This window comes from Mus caroli, unplaced genomic scaffold (genome assembly GCF_978045245.1).
Source record: "Mus caroli unplaced genomic scaffold, Mus_caroli_1 scaffold_4, whole genome shotgun sequence".
Classification (NCBI taxonomy): Eukaryota; Metazoa; Chordata; class Mammalia; order Rodentia; family Muridae; genus Mus; species Mus caroli.
The window spans coordinates 90,919,517-90,938,270 of record NW_028227259.1 but is presented as its reverse complement, the minus strand read 5'-3'; the positions used below and the strand labels follow the sequence as shown (position 1 = coordinate 90,938,270).

Genomic DNA, 18,754 nt, shown 5'->3' with positions numbered 1-18,754 from the left:
GTTTAGTGTTTGAATACTTTTATTTCCTCATAGTAAAACTTGAGATTGTAGTTTCTTTAGTAAGTCAAAACCACTCTCTACTTAGAAAAATCTACAATCAATATTCTGTTTTTCAAATTTTTTTAGATACCTGAATCCTCAAGATTCAGAAGCTTCTGCAAGACTTCCTCAATGGAAAAAAATTAACAATAGCATTCACACCTATGAAGCTGTTGATTATGGTGCAGCTGTCCAGGCAGCAATTCTATCTCGAGACAAGTATGAGAATGTTAAGGATTTACTGCTCTTAGATGTCACAAATCTTTCCCAAGAAATTGAAACTTCTAGTGGAGTCATGACTGTAATAATCAAGCACAATATCACCATTTGAACCAAGCAGACACAGACTTGGCCACCTACTCTGACAACCATCCAGATGTACTCATTCAGGTGTATGAAGATGAAAGGACCTTCATTACCAAGGACAATAACATGCTTGGATAGGTGGAGTATACAAGCATACCTCCAGCACTGTGAGTGGTTCCTCAGTTTGAAGTTACTTTTGACATTGATGCTAATGGCATCCTCAATGTTTCTGTTGCAGATAAAAGCAAAAGGAAGGAGAACAAGCTCTCAATCACCAATGACAAGCACCTCTTGAGCAAGGAGAATATTGAGTGCATGGACCAAGAAGCTGAGAAATACATAGCTGAGGATAAGACGCAGAGAGCTAAGGTTTCCTCCAAGAATTCACTAGAGTCTTATGCCTTCAACTTGAAAACAACTGCTGAGGATGAGAAACTTCAAGGAAATGTGAATGATGAGGACACACAGAAGATTCTTGGCAAGTGTAATGAAATCATCAGGTGGCTGGATAAGATCCAGACTGCATAGAAGGAAGAATTTGAGCATCAGCAGAAAACTAGGGAAAGTCTACAATCCTATCATTACCAAGTTTTGTCAGATTGCTGGAGGTGTACCCAGAGGGATGCCTGGTGGCCTCTCTGTAGAAGGAGCACTTCATCTTGTGCCTCATAAGTGCCCCACTGCCGCAGACCCTCTGGGTCCTGTGCCTGTGTAAGAAAGAGTCTCTGGAGCAGATAGGCAAAGAGTCAGATGTGACATACAGAAACTAACAAGCAAGAGAGGTGTTGACTCTGGATGTAATTTTCTGGTAAAGCATGAGGCTATTATACAAGGAATTACCAGGAGGTACAAATCACAAGTAAGACAAGGTACACTGAAAATTACCAGATACAACAGAAAAGAATTTGCAGGAACTAGTTAAATGTTTACATTAAGGATAACAAGCCCTGCCTGGGAAAAGCCTAATTCCAGGCAGGAATTTCACACTTTAGAGTTTATAGCACCATGGGGTTTAACTCTTGACAGGCTTTAAGAGTAATGTAGTGTCAATGACCCCTTATTAAATTTTATCTAGTCTGGAGACTTTCTTACTTATCAGTATATTAACTCACTCCTGACATGTAATCTAACCTGTGTAACCTGTAGTAAAGATTTCTATCTCAGTGAGACTTTTAGTCTCCTTTTATGCAGACAGCTGGATTAATTGTTTTATAGCAGTGCTTAATTAGTTACTGAATAGGTTAAGCTCCTTGCTGCCATCTGGGAATCTCAGAACACTGGGAAATGGCTTTAGGAATACAATCTTAAAAGGCATTTACTATAAGGTAATGCTTAGTAGAGTGCACGTGAATCTATACATTAGACTAACACAGTGGAAATTTGATTTGTTGGGTAAGACACCAAAGCTCCGGGAGGGAATTTTGTGGAACTCTTCTCCTCATGAACAGCTTCCAGGCTTTCACCTGCCAAACTGATCCATACTGGAGAGTTGACCTCCAGTTGCTCGAAATTCATTTCTCACGAGCAACTTTTGGGCATTTCTGCCTCAAAAGCCTACTCCACCAGAATCCTCTGGAACCCCAACAATGAAGAAGTTTTTTAAGTCAACCAAATACAGAGTGTAGCATTATTCCATAGGGTAACATAACATGATGGTTTTAATAAGGAATGTATAATAAAATTAGTTAAAGTTAAAGATAGTTTGCAGAAAAATATCACTAAGTAGGAGTATGTGTGTGTATAACTATAAACAAACTCATAAAATGACATACTGTTATACCAATACATAAGTACCTCTCTCAGTCCTCATTACAAAGGCTTGCTCTTACCATAGATTTGAACTAAAACGTAGACCTAAAACAGGAAAATGTAAAAAGAATGAAATACTTTGGAGCACTTAGTCCTAAGGGGGATATCTTCATCAAAGCACTCCCATCATACACATGAAAAAAGATTGAAAAAAAAAACAGAGGCTATTGGTGATTTCAAGAAAACAGCATCTTCTGTATACATCAAGACTGACACACATGAACTAAAGGCAACAAGTTCAATGCCTACAAAGGGTCAAGCTCAGTGGACTCCTTGCACTGAGACACGGAGAGCACATGGGCTTCCATTACTACAAGGAAGCTATTTGCAATTAATACATGATAGGTATTTTCTCCAAAAGAGTCTCACTATGTGAATGAGCCACACTTCAGGGTAGGCTCCATCTTCAGGATCTTGACAACATAAATCTAACTCAATGGCATTTTGAAAGTTCTTTGGCTCAGTTTGGTTTGGTTTGGGTTGGGTTGTTTAGTTTTGGTTGTGATTTTGTAGGTGATTTCTTTTGCATGTTCATTTTTGCAATATTTAAGGAAAAATCTCAAACCAAACACATGATTGTTTGTTTGTGTGTTTGTATGTGTATTTTTGTGTATGTGTATTTCTGTGTCTTTGGATTCTTTAAAATAATATGTGAGGATTGGTTTGATAACTCAAAGCTGAAGTAATGGCTACTCAGAAGACATTGTTAATTTCAAGACCACCTAGAGTAGTGGTTGTCAACCTGTGGGTCATGATCACTTGGGGTGACATATCAGATATCCCATATATTAGATAATTACATTATGAATTCAAACATTTTGGAAGTAATAAAAAACAAAATAAAAAATACAAAAAATAAAACAACATCAACAAAAAAAACTTGTGTTTTTGGTTACCAAATCCTGAGGAAGAATAGGAAAGAGTAACAGCATTAGGAAAATTGAGAATCACTGACCTAGATTATTGAGTTTTACCCTGCACAATTAAAGGCAAACTGCTCCAAATTAAAAGAAAAAATAGATCACTACCACACTAAAATATTCAGTCAACTGGAAATACAATACTCTGGGTTTACTCTCAGAACTAAACAAAAATGACTTTGGTAAGTCAACTTTGTGATATGTGAAAAGAATGCATGAGATCAGACATGTAAAAAATTATAAGTTCAAACTTAAAATACTGCCTCATTGTTACAGTTCAAAACTTAAAGCTGAAATGAACATAATCTAAGAATAAGAGTCCATTATTTCAGAAACTATAAATTTTATTACCACGGTACCCTGAGATAGAGACAGAGACAGAGACACAGAGAGAGACAGATACACAGAGAGAGACTGAGAGAGACAGAGAAAGAAAGGGAGACAGAGATACATAGAGACAAAGACAGAGAATATGTGACTAGCTATAGAGCAACAAGTTTTCAATTGTGAGGTTAATGGTCTTTCTTTTTTTCTTTCTTTTTTTTTTCTTTTCTTATTTTTAGATTCTATATCTCTATATTCTTTTTTTTAACTTTTTTAAAAATTGGGTATTTATTTCATTTACATTTACAATGCTATCCCAAAAGTCCCCCACCTACTCCCCGACCCGCTCCCCCACCCGCCCACTCCCACTTCTTGGCCCTGGCATTCCCCCGTATTGAGGAAGATAGAGTTTGCAGGACCAATGGGCCTCTCTTTCCACTGATGGCCGACTAGACCATCTTCTGATACATATGCAGCTAGAGACACAAGCTCTGGGGGGTACTGGGTAGATCATATTGTTGTTCCACCTATAGGGTTGCAGACCCCTTTAGCTCCTTGGTTACTTTCTCTAGCTCCTCCATTGGGGGACCTGTGATCCATCCAATAGCACTGTGAGCATCCACTTCTGTGTTTCCTAGGCCTCTTGTGAATAGTCTCACAAGAGACAGCTATATCTGGGTCCTTTCAGCAAAATCTTGCTAGTGTGTGCAATGGTGTAAGCGTTTGGAGGCTGATTAAGAGATGGATACCCGGATATGGCAGTATCCAGATGGTCCATCCTTTTGTCTCAGCTCCAAACTGTGTCTCTGTAACTCGTCCCATGGGTGTTTTGTTCCCAATTCTAAGAAGGGGCAAAGTGTCCACACTTTGGTCTTTGTTCTTCTTGAGTTTCATGCATTTAGCAAATTGTATCTTATATCTTGGGTATTCTAAGTTTCTGGGCTAATATGCACTTATCAGTGAGTACATATTGTGTGAGTTCCTTTGTGATTGGGTTACCTCACTCAGGATGATGCCCTCCAGGTCCATCCATTTGCCTAAGAATTTCATAAATTCATTCTTTTTAATAGCTGTGTAGTACTCCATTGTGTAAATGTACCACATTTTCTGTATCCATTCCTCTGTTGAGGGGCATCTGGGTTCTTTCCAGCTTCTGGCTATTATAAATAAGGCTGCTATGAACATAGTGGAGCATATGTCCTTATTACAAGTTGAAACATCTTCTGGGTTTATGCCTAGGAGAGGTATTGGTACATCTCCCATTAGTACTATGTCCAATTTTCTGAGGAACCGCCAGTTCTCACCTGAGGAATACCGAATGGCTGAGAAGCATCTGAAAAAATGTTCAACATCCTTAATCATCAGGGAAATGCAAATCAAAACAACCCTGAGATTCCACCTCACACCAGTCAGAATGGCTAAGATCAAAAATTCAGGTGACAGAAGATGCTGGCAAGGATGTGGAGAAAGACGTACACTCCTCCATTGTTGGTGGGATTACAAGTGTGTACAACCACTCTGGAAATCAGTCTGAACTAACCAATACCCCCAGGAGCTTGTGTCTCTAGCTGCCTATGAATCAGAAGATGGCTTAGTCGACCATCAGTGGAAAGTGCGGCCCATTAGTCATGCAAACTTTATATGCCTCAGTACAGGGGAATGCCAGGGCCAAGAAGTGGGAGTGGGTGGGTAGGGAAGTGGGTGGGGGAGTGGGTGGGGGACTTTTGGGATAGCATTGGAAATGTAAATGAGGAAAATACCTAAAAAAAAATCCTGAATGAATTTATGAAATTCCTAGCCAAATGGATGGACCTGGAGGGCATCATCTTGAGTGAGGTAACACAATCACAAAGGAACTCACACAATATGTATTCACTGATAAGTGGATATTAGCCCAAAACTTAGGATATCCAAGATATAAGATACAATTTGCTAAACGCATGAAACTCAAGAAGAATGAAGACCAAAATGTGGACACTGTGCCCCTTCTTAGAATTGGAAACAAAACACCCATGGAAGGAGTTACAGAGACAAAGCTTGGAGCTGTGATGAAAGGATGGACCATCTAGAGACTGCCGTATCCAGGGATCCATCCCATAATCAGCTTCTAAACGCTGACACCATTGCATACACTAGCAAGATTTTGCTGAAAGGACCCAAAGATAGCTGTCTCTTGTGAGACTATGCAGGGGCCTAGGAAACACAGGAGTGGATGCTCACAGTCAGCTATTGGATGTATCACAGGGCTCCCAATCGAGAAGCTAGAGAAAGTACCCAAGGAGCTAAAGGGATCTGCAACCCTATAGTTGGAACAACATTATGAACTAACCAGTATCCCGGAGCTCTTGTCTCTAGCTGCATATGTATTGCAAGATGGCCTATTCGGCCATCACTGGAAAGAGAGGCCCATTGGACTTGCAAACTTTATATGCCCCAATATAGGGGAATGCCAGGGCCAAAAGAATGGGAATGGGTGGGTAGGGAAGTGGGGGGAGCTATGGGGGACTTTTGGGATAGCATTGGAAATGTAATTGAGGAAAATATGTAATAAAAAATATTAAAAATTAAAAAAAAGAAGAACCGAGAAAAAAAATCCTTAATCCTTAATTCAAAAGCACTCTTTACTTAGAAATTTCCACAATCAATATTCTTTATTACAAATTTTTTTAGATATTTCCTTTGTTTACATTTCAAATGCTATCCTGAAAGTCCACTATACTCCTCCCTCACCCTACTCCCCTACCCACCCACCCCCAGTTCTTTGCCCTGTCATTGTCCTGTACTGGAGCTTATAATTTTTGCAAGAACATGGACCTCTCTTCCCAATGATGGCCGACCATGCCATCTTCTGCTACATATGCAGCTAGAGACACAAGTTCGGTGGGTTACTGTTAGTTCATATTGCTATTCCTCTTAGAGGGTTATACACCCCTTCAGCTCCTTGGGTACCTTTTCTAGGTCCTTCATTGGTGGCTTTGTGTTCCATCTAATAGATGGCTCTGAGCATCCACTTCTGTATTTGCCAGGGACTGGCATAGCCTCACCAGAGACAGCTATATCAGGGTCCTTTCAGCAAAATCTTGCTGGCATATGCAAAGTGTCTGCCTGTGGTGGCTGATTATGGGATGGATCACCAAGTGGGGCAGTCTCTGGATGGTCCCTCCTTCCATCTCAGATCCAAATGTTTTCCTGTAACTCATTCCATGGGTATTTTGTTCCCTATTCTAAGGAGGAATGAAGTATCCAAACTTTGGTCTTCCTTCTTGATTTTCTTGTGTTTTGCAAATTGTATCTTGGATATTCTAAGTTTCTGGGCTAATATCCACTTACCAGTGAGGGCATATCAATTGAGTTCTTTTGTGATTGGGTTACCTCACTCAGGATGATATCCTCCAGATCCATCCATTTTTTGAAGAATTTAATGAATTCATTGTTTTTAATAGCTGAGTAGTACTTCACTGTGTAAATGTACAATATTTTCTGTATTCATTCCTCTGTTGAGGGACATCTGGGTTCTTTCCAGCTTCTGGCTATTATAAATAAGGCTTCTATGAACACAGTGGAGCATGTGTCCTTATTACATGGTGGAGCATCTTCTGGGTCTATGCCAAGAGGTGGTATTGCTAGATCATCCAGTAGAACTATGTCCAATTTTTGAGGAAACATCAAACTGATTTCCAGAGTGGTTGTACTAGCTTGCAGTCCCACCAGCAATGGAGGAGTATTCCTCTTTCTCCACATCCTCACCAGCACCTGCTCTTACCTTAGTTTTTGATCTTGGCCATTCTGACTTGTGTGAGATACAATCTTAGGGTTGTTTTGATTTGCAGTTCACTGATGATTAATGATGTTGAACATATTTTTAGGTGCTTCTCAGCCATTCTTTATTCCTCAGTTGAGAATTCTTTGTTTAGCTCTGTACTCCATTTTTTAAAAATAGGGTTATTTAGTTTTCTGGAGTCCAACTTCTTGAGTTTTATATATATATATTGGATACTAGCTCTCTATTTGATTTGGGATTGGTAAAGACTTTTTCCCAATATGTTGGTTGCTGTTTTGTTTTATTGACTGTGTTCTTTGAGTTACAGAAGGTTTGAAATTTTGTGAGGTCCCATTAGTTGATTCCTGATCTCACAGTATAAGCCTTGGTGTCCTGTTCAGGAATCTTTCTCCTGTTCCCATATCTTTGAGGCTCTTCCCCACATCCTCTTGTATAAATTTCAGTGTATCTGGTTTTATGTGGAATTCTTTGATCCACTTATAATTGAGCTTTGTAAAAGGAGATAAGAATTAATCAATTTGCACCCTTCTATATGATAACTGCCAGTTCATCCAGCACAGTTTTGTGGTTTCCCTTCCCCCACCCTGGAACCTACTTGCTCAAGGGTGGAGTTTCCTGCTCATTCGTTCTGCCACGCCCACTGCTGGACCCTGAGGCTTTGCTGCTTGGAGGCACACACATGTTCATCCTGCTACTGGACCCTGAGTTACTTGGAGGGAAATTGGGTTCCCTCCCCCTTCCTTTATAACTGAATGTTGGAATTAGTAAAGGCGGGCCTTGAACATGAAATCATCTTGGCCTTGTTCTTTCTCCCACCTCGTCTAGCTTCCTCTATTTTCAGGTCGAACTGCCATCCTCAGTTGAACCATTTGCATTTCGGACTGCTGGACGGGCCGCAACACAGTTTGTTGAAGATTCTGTCTTCTTTCTACTGGACGGTTTTAGCTCCTTTCTCAAATATCTAGTGATGATAGGTGTGTGGGTTCATTTCTGGGTCTTCAGTTCTGTTTCATTGATCTACCTGTCTGTCACTGTACCAGTACCATGCTGGTTTTAATCACAATTGCTCTGGAGTACAGCTTGAAATCAGGCCTGATGATTCCATGAGAGGTTTTTTTCTTGTTGAGAATAGTTTTTACTATCCTAAGTTTTTTGTTATTCCATATGAATTTGCCAATTGCTCTTTCCAACTCAGTGAAGAATTGAGTTGGAATTTGAATGGGGATTGTATTCAATCTGTAGATTGCTTTCAGCATGATAGCCATTTTGACTATATTAATTCTGACAATCCATGAACATTTGAGATCTTTCCATCTTTTGAGATCTTCATTGATTTCTTTCTTCAGAGACTTGAAATTCTTGTCATACAAATCTTTCACTTACTTAGTTAGAGTCACACCAAGGTATTTTATATCATTTGTGACTATTTTGCAGGGTGTTATTTTGCTAATTTCTTTCTCAAACTGTTTATCCTTTGTGTAGAGAAAGGCCACTGATTTTTTTGAGTTAATTTTATATCCAGCTACTGCACTGATGCTGTTTACCAGGTTTAGGATTTCCATGGTGGGATTTTTAGTGTCACTTACATATACTACCATATCATCTGCAAATAGTGATATTTCGACTTCTTCCTTTGCAATTTGTATTTCTTTGATCTCCTTTTGTTGTCTAATTGCTCTGCCCAAGATTTCAAGTACTATATTGAATAGGTAGGAAGAGAGTGGGCAGCCTTGTCTATTCCCTGAATTTAGTGGAGTTGCTTCCAGTTTCTCACAATGTAGGTTGATGTTGACTATGGGTTTGCTGTATATTGCTTTTATTATGCTTAGGTATGGACCTTGAATTCCTGACTTTTCCAAGTCTTTTATCATGAAGGTGTGTTGGATTTTTTTCAAATGCTTTCTCAGCATCTAATGAGATGATCATGTGGTTTTTGTCTTTGAGTTTGTTTACATAGTAGATTACGTTGATGGATTTCCATATATTGAACCACCCTTGCATCCCTGGGATGAAGCCTACTTGATCATGATGGATAATTATTTTGATGTGTTCTTAGATTGTGTATGCAAGAATTTTATTGACTATTTTCGCATAGATATTCATAAGAGAAATCAGTCTGTGGTTCCCTTTCTTTGTTGGGTCTTAGTGTGGTTTAGGTATCAGAGTAATGGTGGCATCATAGAATGGATTCGGTAGATTGCCTTCTGTTTCTATTTTGTGGAATAATTTGAGGAGTATTGTAATTAGGTCTTCTTTGAAGGTCTGATAGAAGTCTGCACTAAATCTATCTAGTCCTGGGTTTATTTTTTGGTAGGGAGACTATTAATGAATGCTTCTATTTGTTTAGGGGATGTGGGAATCTTGACTTAAACTTACTCCCTGTATCTGTCTAGAAAATTGTACATATCATCCATATTTTTAAGTTTCGTTGAGTATAGGCTTTTGTAGTAGGATCTGATGATTTCTTTTTTTTTTTTTTTTTTTTGGATTTCCTCAGATCCTGTTGCTATATTTCCCTTTTCATTTCTGATTTTGTTAATTAGTATACTGTCCCTGTGCCCTCTAGTTAGTCTGGCTAGGGCTTTATCTATCTTGTTGATTTTCTCAAAGAACCAGCTCCTGGTTTGGTTGATTCTTTGAATAGTTCTTTTTGTTTCCACTTGGTTCTACTCCCCTTTGGAGAATTTGCTTCCTTTTATTCTAGAGCCTTTAGGTGTGCTATCAAGCTGCTATTGTATGTTTGCTACAGTTTCATATTGGAGGTGCTCACAGCTATTAGTTTCCCTATTAGGACTGCTTTTATTGTGTCCTATAAGTTTGGGTATGTTGTAGTTTCATTTTCATTAAACTCTGAAAAAGTTTTTAATTTCTTTCTTTATTTCTTCCTTGGGCAAGTTATCATTTGAGTAAAGTGTTGTTCAGCTTCCACGTGTATGTTTTCTATTATTTATGTTTTTATTGAAGATTAGCCTTAGTCCATGGTGATCTGATAGGATGCATGGGACTATTTCAATATTTTTGTATCTGCTGAAGCCTGTTTGGTGACTGATTTATATGGTCAATTTTGGAGAAGGTATTATTAAGCACTGATAAGACGCCTATCCTTTTGTTGAAGATATTAGCTGGCCCCCTAAGTTGAAAATCTTCATTCTCATCTTCTCCTATTATCCTTCTTTGGTCTTCTCATTGTGTCCGGGATTTTCTGGATGTTTTGTGTTGGGATCTTTTTGCATTACACATTTTCTTTGATTGTTGTGTCAATGTTCTCCATGGTATCTTCCTCACCGGAGATTCTCTCTTTCATCTCTTGTATTCTGCTGCTGATGCTTGAATCTATGTTTCCTGATTTTTTTGCTAGGATTTTTATCTCCAGAGTTGTCTCCCTTTGTGATTTCTTTATTGTTTCTTCTGTTATTTTTAGGTCCTTGATGGTTTTGAACAATTCTTTCACCTGTTTGGTAGGTTTTCCTGTGACTCTTTAAGGGATTTTTGTGTTTCCTCTTTAAGGGCTTCTAGCTGTTTAACTTTGGTCTGTATTTCTTTAAGGGAGCTATTAATTTCCTTCTTAAAGTCCTCCATCATCATGATGAGAAGTGACTTTATATCTATATCTTGCCTTTCTGGGGTGATGATCTATCCAGGACTTGCTAAGGTGGGAGAGTTTGGTTCTGATGATGCCAAGTAACCTTGGTTTCTATTACTTCTTTTCTTATGCTTGACACCTGCCAGCTGATTATCTCAAGTGCTTGCTGCCCTAGATATATCTGATTGGAGCCTCTCCTTCCTGTAATCTTGGTTGTTTCAGTACTCCTCAGAGTCTAGCTTTCTCTGTGATCTTGTGATTCTGGGATCCAGTGAACCTGAGATTCTGGGTGTGGCAGAGTTCTTGGCAGTTAAGCTTCCTCTGAGACCCTAAGAACCTACTTTGACCAAGCTCCTGTTATCCTGGGATCCTGGAATCCTAAGATCCTGTTCGAGTTAGAGCACCTGGAAGTGGTGTCTATTCTGGGGACCATGGATCTGTCTGCTGTGTTCAAAACTAAGGTATAGCAGTGCCAGCCAGAAGGAACCTGAGGTGCTGGTCAGACAGGGCCCCTGTGCCCTTGCTCCAGCTGTCACAAGACCCTCATGGTTGTTTTGGAACAGATTCTGCATTCCACTCACCAATGATCTTAAGATGCTTGTCATGCTAGGGGGCCTGTGGCATGGAGAGTCCTCTGGGGACTGTGGGAAAGTCTGCTGAGTTCTTGCACAAGGTTGCCCATATTCTGAAGATTTTAATTATTTATACAGTGTTTTCTTCTTGACAGTTTCAAATGAGTACCAACACAGCTATTTTCACAGTACTTATTCTGTGTTAGGTTTTGAAAATGATGTGACCCAAGAGCTAGCTCCCTGGGGACTATCTTTCCTAATTCCATTACGTAGCATGCAAGTTCCAAGGGAGGAAAACAACCAATACACTTACCCATCTAGGATGTCTATGAATTACATCAATGATTACCATGGCATTGTAACTCTCCTGGTTTAATAGTGCTATACAAGCCTTGTTAACCAACAGCTTTGATAGATTTGAGGCCCATTCAACAACAGAGTAATCATACCTGGGATTGTATCTGTGTCACTAACTAAGGCTACAGAAGTCAGATTTTTTGAGGAGAACATAAAACCATCATTTTAGCAAGTCAAATCCCCAATCCTTTTCCTAATATTTCTTTGTCAATGAAGTGTTCACCCCTCATCAAAATATTTCCTTTTGAACTGATGAAGAACATTAGCGAAAACTGAAGTAGATCACAGTGCAGAGAATAAGAGCCCGTGTTTTGCCCAATCACATACGTAACCTAAGCAGCATAGCCCCTATACTAAGACTCAGGGATGATTGCAGATGATGGAGATGAAAGAATGTAAGTGCCAGAGGAAGAGGATGATTTCTGTGGGAATGAGTCTCTTCTTCTTCCTTTCATTGTCAGCTTTCGTTTTTGGTTTAATAACTGGTCATTGCAATCTCTCACCTGGGAAACTTGCCCTTATCATTACTCTTAGCTCTGTACCTGACATTTTGCTTGATCTTTGGGATATTGTTACTTGTACCAGTTGGAGTACTGTCTATAGAAGTTGCAGTGATGTTATCTGAAGCATATGAGGTATTACCTCTTGCCTCAGTTGGAATAGTATCATCTTTGGTAGTTGAGATAGTATCAGCTGCCACACCATTTGTGTAAGTATCAGGCTGGAGGATGGGAGGAGGTCAGATGGAGTTGACATCTATACATTTGCTGAAAAAAGCATCAGAAGTGGTTGTGATGGCAACCATAGTTGAAGGAGAAGAAGTGGCTTCCACTTTGTCAGAGGGAGGCTTGCAATACTGGTTCCTTCGGAGGTTAGAGGAATCAGAAGATAAATGGAGGGCAGGAGGGTATCTAAGACAAGAGCCTAAGACTGAAAGACAAAGGTTCATGTTTCTAAGAGAACAGAAAGCAGGTAGTGGCTTAGGCCAAGTACTTAGGCCAAGTACTTCTTTAGAGTTCCCAGATACTTTAGGGTTTACTAGCTTCCCCATAGATGTAGGTTTTTCATGAGGTTTGTATTTAGATAAGTTAACTTACTCTTCAGAAATGTGAATAGTCTTTAGAGTTAGAATACAAACAGAAGAAAACAAAAGATAATTACATTCCAATATATGACCAATCTTACTTTGATTTTCTTGGAATGTACTTGTTCTTTATAGTTGAAACTTGTTATGAATATTTGTTAGAAGCAATATAGCCTCTTGTTAACTTTGGGGGACTGTTCATAGATTGTCTGTGTGTGCTATGAATTGTAAATATTCAAGTACTCCAGTTAAAATGATGTATGATTTTCTTTTAACTTCTATAGATTTTTGCACACATTGAACAAACTTTGAATTGGTGATAATTCACATGTTCATATGAATGTTGTATAATATAACTTCTATGGATTATTGAAGGATTCATGGTAGAATAGAAGATTTGTGCTCAATACACATGCAATATATATTTTGAATCTTTTGTGTGCATGGTTGGTTGAATCCATGGATGTAGAATCCTCTTTGGTTCAAATATAAGGATTGCCACCTTACCCTTTAATTTTCAGGAAATGCTGTGTGTATATATATGACCATGTTCTGTGATTTATAATTATTTGACACTCAGGGGACATCTTATCATCTTTTCATCTGCTTTCATGATTGTACATTACAGACGTATTTCCCTAATAACCAGTTTGTGTCCTGGAACAAGTTTAAATTTCTGGAAGGATTAATTGTATGCAAATAACACAGTAGAAGGTAGAGTAGTCATAATGACTGCAAGTGCATGCTCTATAGTGCTGCACAGCTTTTATTTTCATTTTGTGTAATGTTTGCATAAAGGTTGTTTCATTAAAAGATTAATTCTCCCAAAATTCCACAGTGCTTTTGTTTATTTTATTGTGATTTCAAATTCATTTAGTGTTTTCTACCAGATCCAAAAAAACAATGGAGATATTTGGGAGAGGAGGTTAATTTATTAAGGTATTGGCAGGTGTCATTGGTTTGCTTTACTCTCAGAGGAGGCAGAGGAGTGGATTTGCTTGTAGATCTAGGATGTGGATGAAATGTTATCTGAGGGTAATGATACTCAAAGGGAGGAAGAGGTGGTGCTTGATATAATCCTGGACATAAGGGTGGAGAGGATCATTGATCCTAGGGAAGAAGATGAAGACAAGGAGGCAGAGGAGCAAGAGTAGGGGGAGGATGACAAAAAGGAGGCAGAGAATGAAAGCTAATGTTTAAAGGAGCTAGTTTTCCTTTAGGATCATGTTTTCCTCTGGGACCTCTTTGACACTCACCAAATTGTGGGAGAAAGTCAATAAACAATTTTAATTTAAATATTTTACAGAAAATATTAGCATATACACTTTCTGAAGAAGTAGTAATTTTAAATGGCTTCTAAAAGTATAGTCCAGTATGGGTAAGGGGATTATGGATCTGGGTTGGAGAAGACTAGTGTGCGGTCAAGGAAAATCCACTCATTTGGAATATGAAAATTCCACAGGAAGCTTGTTACTTCTTATTTATTAAATATTAATAAACAAAATTGTGGTCACTCAGCACTATGATGAACAGTAACATTTTATGAAGTGTGAAGTATGCCTTGGGATGAGGATGGAACGCCTTCCATGTTCCTCTTTGGCCTCTTGAGTCACTTGAGAGAAGGGCATGTCTATGCCAAGTGTAGACTCTGCTATGTAGGTTCCCTACAGTCCTACTTTCTGGTAATTTATTTTGCAGCAACTAAAACCTGTTACATGTTTTTAAGTAAAATTCCTCAAAGACACTCAGAGAAAATGTTTCCCCTTTTTTTCTGAGCATACAGGTTCTCATTGAAAGCTTAGATGATATTGAATGTAAAGAAAACATTATGTCCAAACTCTTAAGCTAGCTCTTAGTAGATGTGCTCACTGAAATGAATCCCAAATGGCAGAAGTGGGCATACAGCCTGGGAAATATCTCTGTCACTCTGGGGTGTAGAATTTTTCTTGTTTTTTAATTCCAATTGAGTTTCAAAACATACTATAGTGTCTGTACTTTAAGAAGTATGTTTGGCCTAGCATTAGGCTATCCAGATGTGTTTCATGTGCCTATGTAGACTGAGTAGTTACAATATAACATCTTACAAATATAGGAATTAAAAGAGGCAAAATAGTTGACACTGCAGTGGAAATGCAGTGGTTGTATCATGTACTAACTGCATGATTAAATAAAACATTTTTTTATGCTTTAGAAAAAAGCAAGCATATGTGTTTCCATTGCCTGGAATTATAAGATTAGTTGTCTGATAATTATATTCTTACCTGAGTCCTTTTTGTAAGCCCATTTACTGGGAGTGATTTAATGTTGTCTAGATGTCTAGATGTCTAGGCAGTGCTTACATTGGTACAGGACTTGGTGAGCACTCAGTGTCTCACTTGCTATGCTAACCCCCAGTTAAACGAATTTGCCCAAGCTTAAATATTAAAAATAAACACAGCTGAAAATTGATGAAGGAAACCAGTACATTAGGAAGTTGGGATCCTTTGGATAGATGAAAGGTGAAGAATTGCTTCAGTTGCAGGGAAGTCTTTGAAATGAGGTGGGAAGACTCTAGAACACAAAGGACTATGTCAACCAGAGGGACAGTATGTACTCTTGTTCCTTTGCTGCTGATCTTAAGTCAAGTTCGTCTGGAGCTGATGCTTTTGAGACAATACCCATTCATTCACTAATATTTGAGAGTTATTTCCCTAATATTTCATCTGACACATTGCGTTTGACAATTCTGCCCTATGGAGAAGATACATTCGATTCAGTTTGTCTTTGGATCAAGATGTAGAACACTCAATTCCTTCTCATGCACTCTATGTGCTTGGATACTACCATACTTCCTGTTATAATGATAATGGATTGAAATTCTGAAAGTGAAAACCAACCCAAATCAAAAATTATAAGCTCCAGTACAGGGCAATGGCAGGGCAAAGAACTGGGGGTGGGTGGATAGGGGAGTAGGGTGAGGGAGGAGTATAGGAGACTTTCAGAATAGCATTTGAAATGTAAACGAAGAAAATATCTAAAAAAAAATTGGAAAAAAGAATATTTATTGTGGATTTTTCTAAGTAGAGAGTGCTTTTCAATTACTAAAGAAACTACAATCTTAAGTTTTACTATGAGGAAATAAAAGTATTCAAACACTAAACAAGAAAATGATTCATATATCAAAAAAGATTATCAATACATATGATTAAGATTAATATCAGAATCTCCTTAGGAAAAGGGAATGTTCATCTAAAACCTTACTTGCAGCAACAATAAAAATAATGTGAAGAACCTTCCCCACACTGAGAATTTATTCCATGGCAACTAAAATTGAAATCCTGAATGTGCAACCAGGGTGATCAGCCTCTGAAATGGAACTCCTGGTAGCTACTGTCTGCAATGATTCAATGAAGTTATAAGAATGAAGAGAAAACTAGTCACATAGATGTGTCTAGAAATGTTATATTTCATTAACACATCAATAAAAGAGGTATGCTGTGAGGTGGGGCAAGAGAAAAACAGAACTGTGAGGGGAGGAGAGGAGAGAATTTGGCAAATAGAACTGACATTTCCTATGGAGTTGCAAGGAAAGAAAGAAGTGAGACTAAAAGCCAGCAGTGTAAATATCATGGAGGGCAAGATTTTTAAGATAAATATCTTAATTAGGGTTTATTGCTGTTAACAGACACCATGATCAAGGCAAATCTTATAAGGAGTAACTTTTAATTGAGGCAGATTTTCCGTTTCAGAGCTTCAGTCCATTATTGTCATAACAGGAAACATGACAGCATCCAGGAACACAACCTGCAAGAGAAGGAACTGAGAGTCCTACCTGTTGATCCAAAGACAGACTAGAGAGATGGTATCTTCCCCACTAGCCAGAACTGCTAAAGGCAATGTGGCAGATGACAAATTAGGAAAATAACTCAACAGATGAGTGGATGAATGGGTATTGTCTCAAAAACATCAGCTCCAGACCAACTTGACTTAGGATCCGCAGCACAGGAACAAGAGCACACACTGTCCCTCTGGTTGACATGGCCCTTTGTGTTCTATAGTTTTACACTTCATTTCAAAGACTTCCCTGCAACTAAAGAAATTCTTCACCTTTAATCTAACCAAAGCAGTCCAACTTCTGAGTGCATTGCTCAATACTTTTCTGCTGTGTATATTTTTAATGTTGAACCTTAGGAAAAACGTCTAACTGGGGGATAGCTTGGCAAGTGAGGCACTGAGCACTCACCAAGTGCTGTACCTACACAAGCACTGTCTAGTAATCTACACAATATTAAATAACTCACAGGAATTGAGTTTATAAGAAGGAATCAGGTGTGAGTCTGAATATCTCACAATTAATCTTATGATTCCAGGAAGTAGAAACCTGTACCACTGTTATTTCCCTAAGGACAAAAAATAAAACCAGAGTTTTCTTTAGTCCTGCAGGTTTTACATGATACCACCACAGCATTTACACACAGGGACAACCATTCTGACTCTCTTTGGTCTATATTGAAAGATCTTTTTTTTTTTTTTTTTTTTTTTGACAAGATGAAAAGTAGCCTTTAATTGTGGTGAATTTACACATACAAAATACACCCTCCACAACGAGTTACCAACTCTTTAAAAAACAAGACTCTTTACAATTAATAATTTATAGAAAAGCATTATTCTTTAGAAATTATACTTGCTATACATTATTGTTTTCTAAACATTGGCATAAAATGAAGGCTAATAATGCTACTTGGCAAAAAGTACTTCTAGCCCTATGTTCCTGGAAAGTTGTAAATTAAGGTCGAGACGACTGACTCATTATCACTGTGCTCTAGCTGCTGTGGAAGGTCAATAATACAGCCAAGCTATCTGCAGTCATGGGTGGGAGCTGACTTAGTGTGCAAGGGCTCAAGCACAGCTACCTGGTGAGGACTGTGGGAAAGGAGCTGGCACGTTCCACCTCCTGCCTGGAAGGTTACTAAATGCTTCCAGGCTTAAAGGGCTCACAACTTCCCACCTACAGCTCCTTAATTGCTTCATGTGTAATAGGCTGGGACAAAAAACCTGACAAATTCCCCTAAGACGTTATATAGCCCATTACACAGAACTGCAATATTAAGCCATACTTGGTTATTTGCTTTTTTGTTTTTCTTTCATTCTGAAATTTACTTCCAAAAAGTTCAATAAATGATGCTTGCCTCTGTCAGGTCAGGCACATTCTAGGTACTGGGACTTCATTCCGATGAAAGCATTGCATAAGGCTGTTGCACACGTATTGAGTTATCCTCACTCAACCATCAGCTAGTTCTATCCCTTGCTGTGGCTGTTACTGTTTAGCTGAAGATTCACAAACTGACAGTGGCTAAAATTTCGTCTGCAACCAAAATCACTAATGTTAAAAAGTTCAATATACAAAGAAAGCTGTAGTAAGATGCTAGCCTCCTATCTCACTAGCCACGATCCAGAAAGCTCCTAACAAAAACACAGTACATCTATATTGGAAAAAGGTCCTGTTTATTATTAGGAAAAAGCCAGATCTCAGTAGCAGCAGAACATGGAATCTGCCCACAGGCCTCACACTCATTCCTCACTGAAACAAAATAGAGTTTACATAAAAATAGATATAACCCAGGAAACCATATACATTGGCATGTGACCAGTGTTATTTACATTAAAAACACCGCATTGCATAAATCAAGAATAAAACACCACCATGCACTTCATCTTAATGTTTAATGTGAAAACGCAGCAGCACTTGCTTGCTAACCGTGATTGTCCCAATAATCACTAAAGGAAAGACAGACACCTGAAGGTTTCTTGTTTGTATCTCCATCTGAGTACAACTTAGATTATACCACTTAACCAGCAAGAACCTTTTGGATGACATCTATCAAACCAGCGTGTTAAACTAAAGTTAAGGGTATTTCACTAGGCTGGAGTTCTGATGAGAATATCAAGCACTCTTAAGAAGCCCAGTTTGAAAATTTGGAAAGTTACAGGATCATCAGA

The 18,754-nt window shown here is 38.6% G+C and overlaps 1 pseudogene; it reads left to right on the top strand.

Annotated features, from left to right (window-relative positions):
* Positions 1-134: 134 nt before the first annotated feature.
* On the top strand, positions 135-1,060 carry LOC147005178 (heat shock cognate 71 kDa protein pseudogene; annotated as a pseudogene).
* Positions 1,061-18,754: the final 17,694 nt, after the last annotated feature.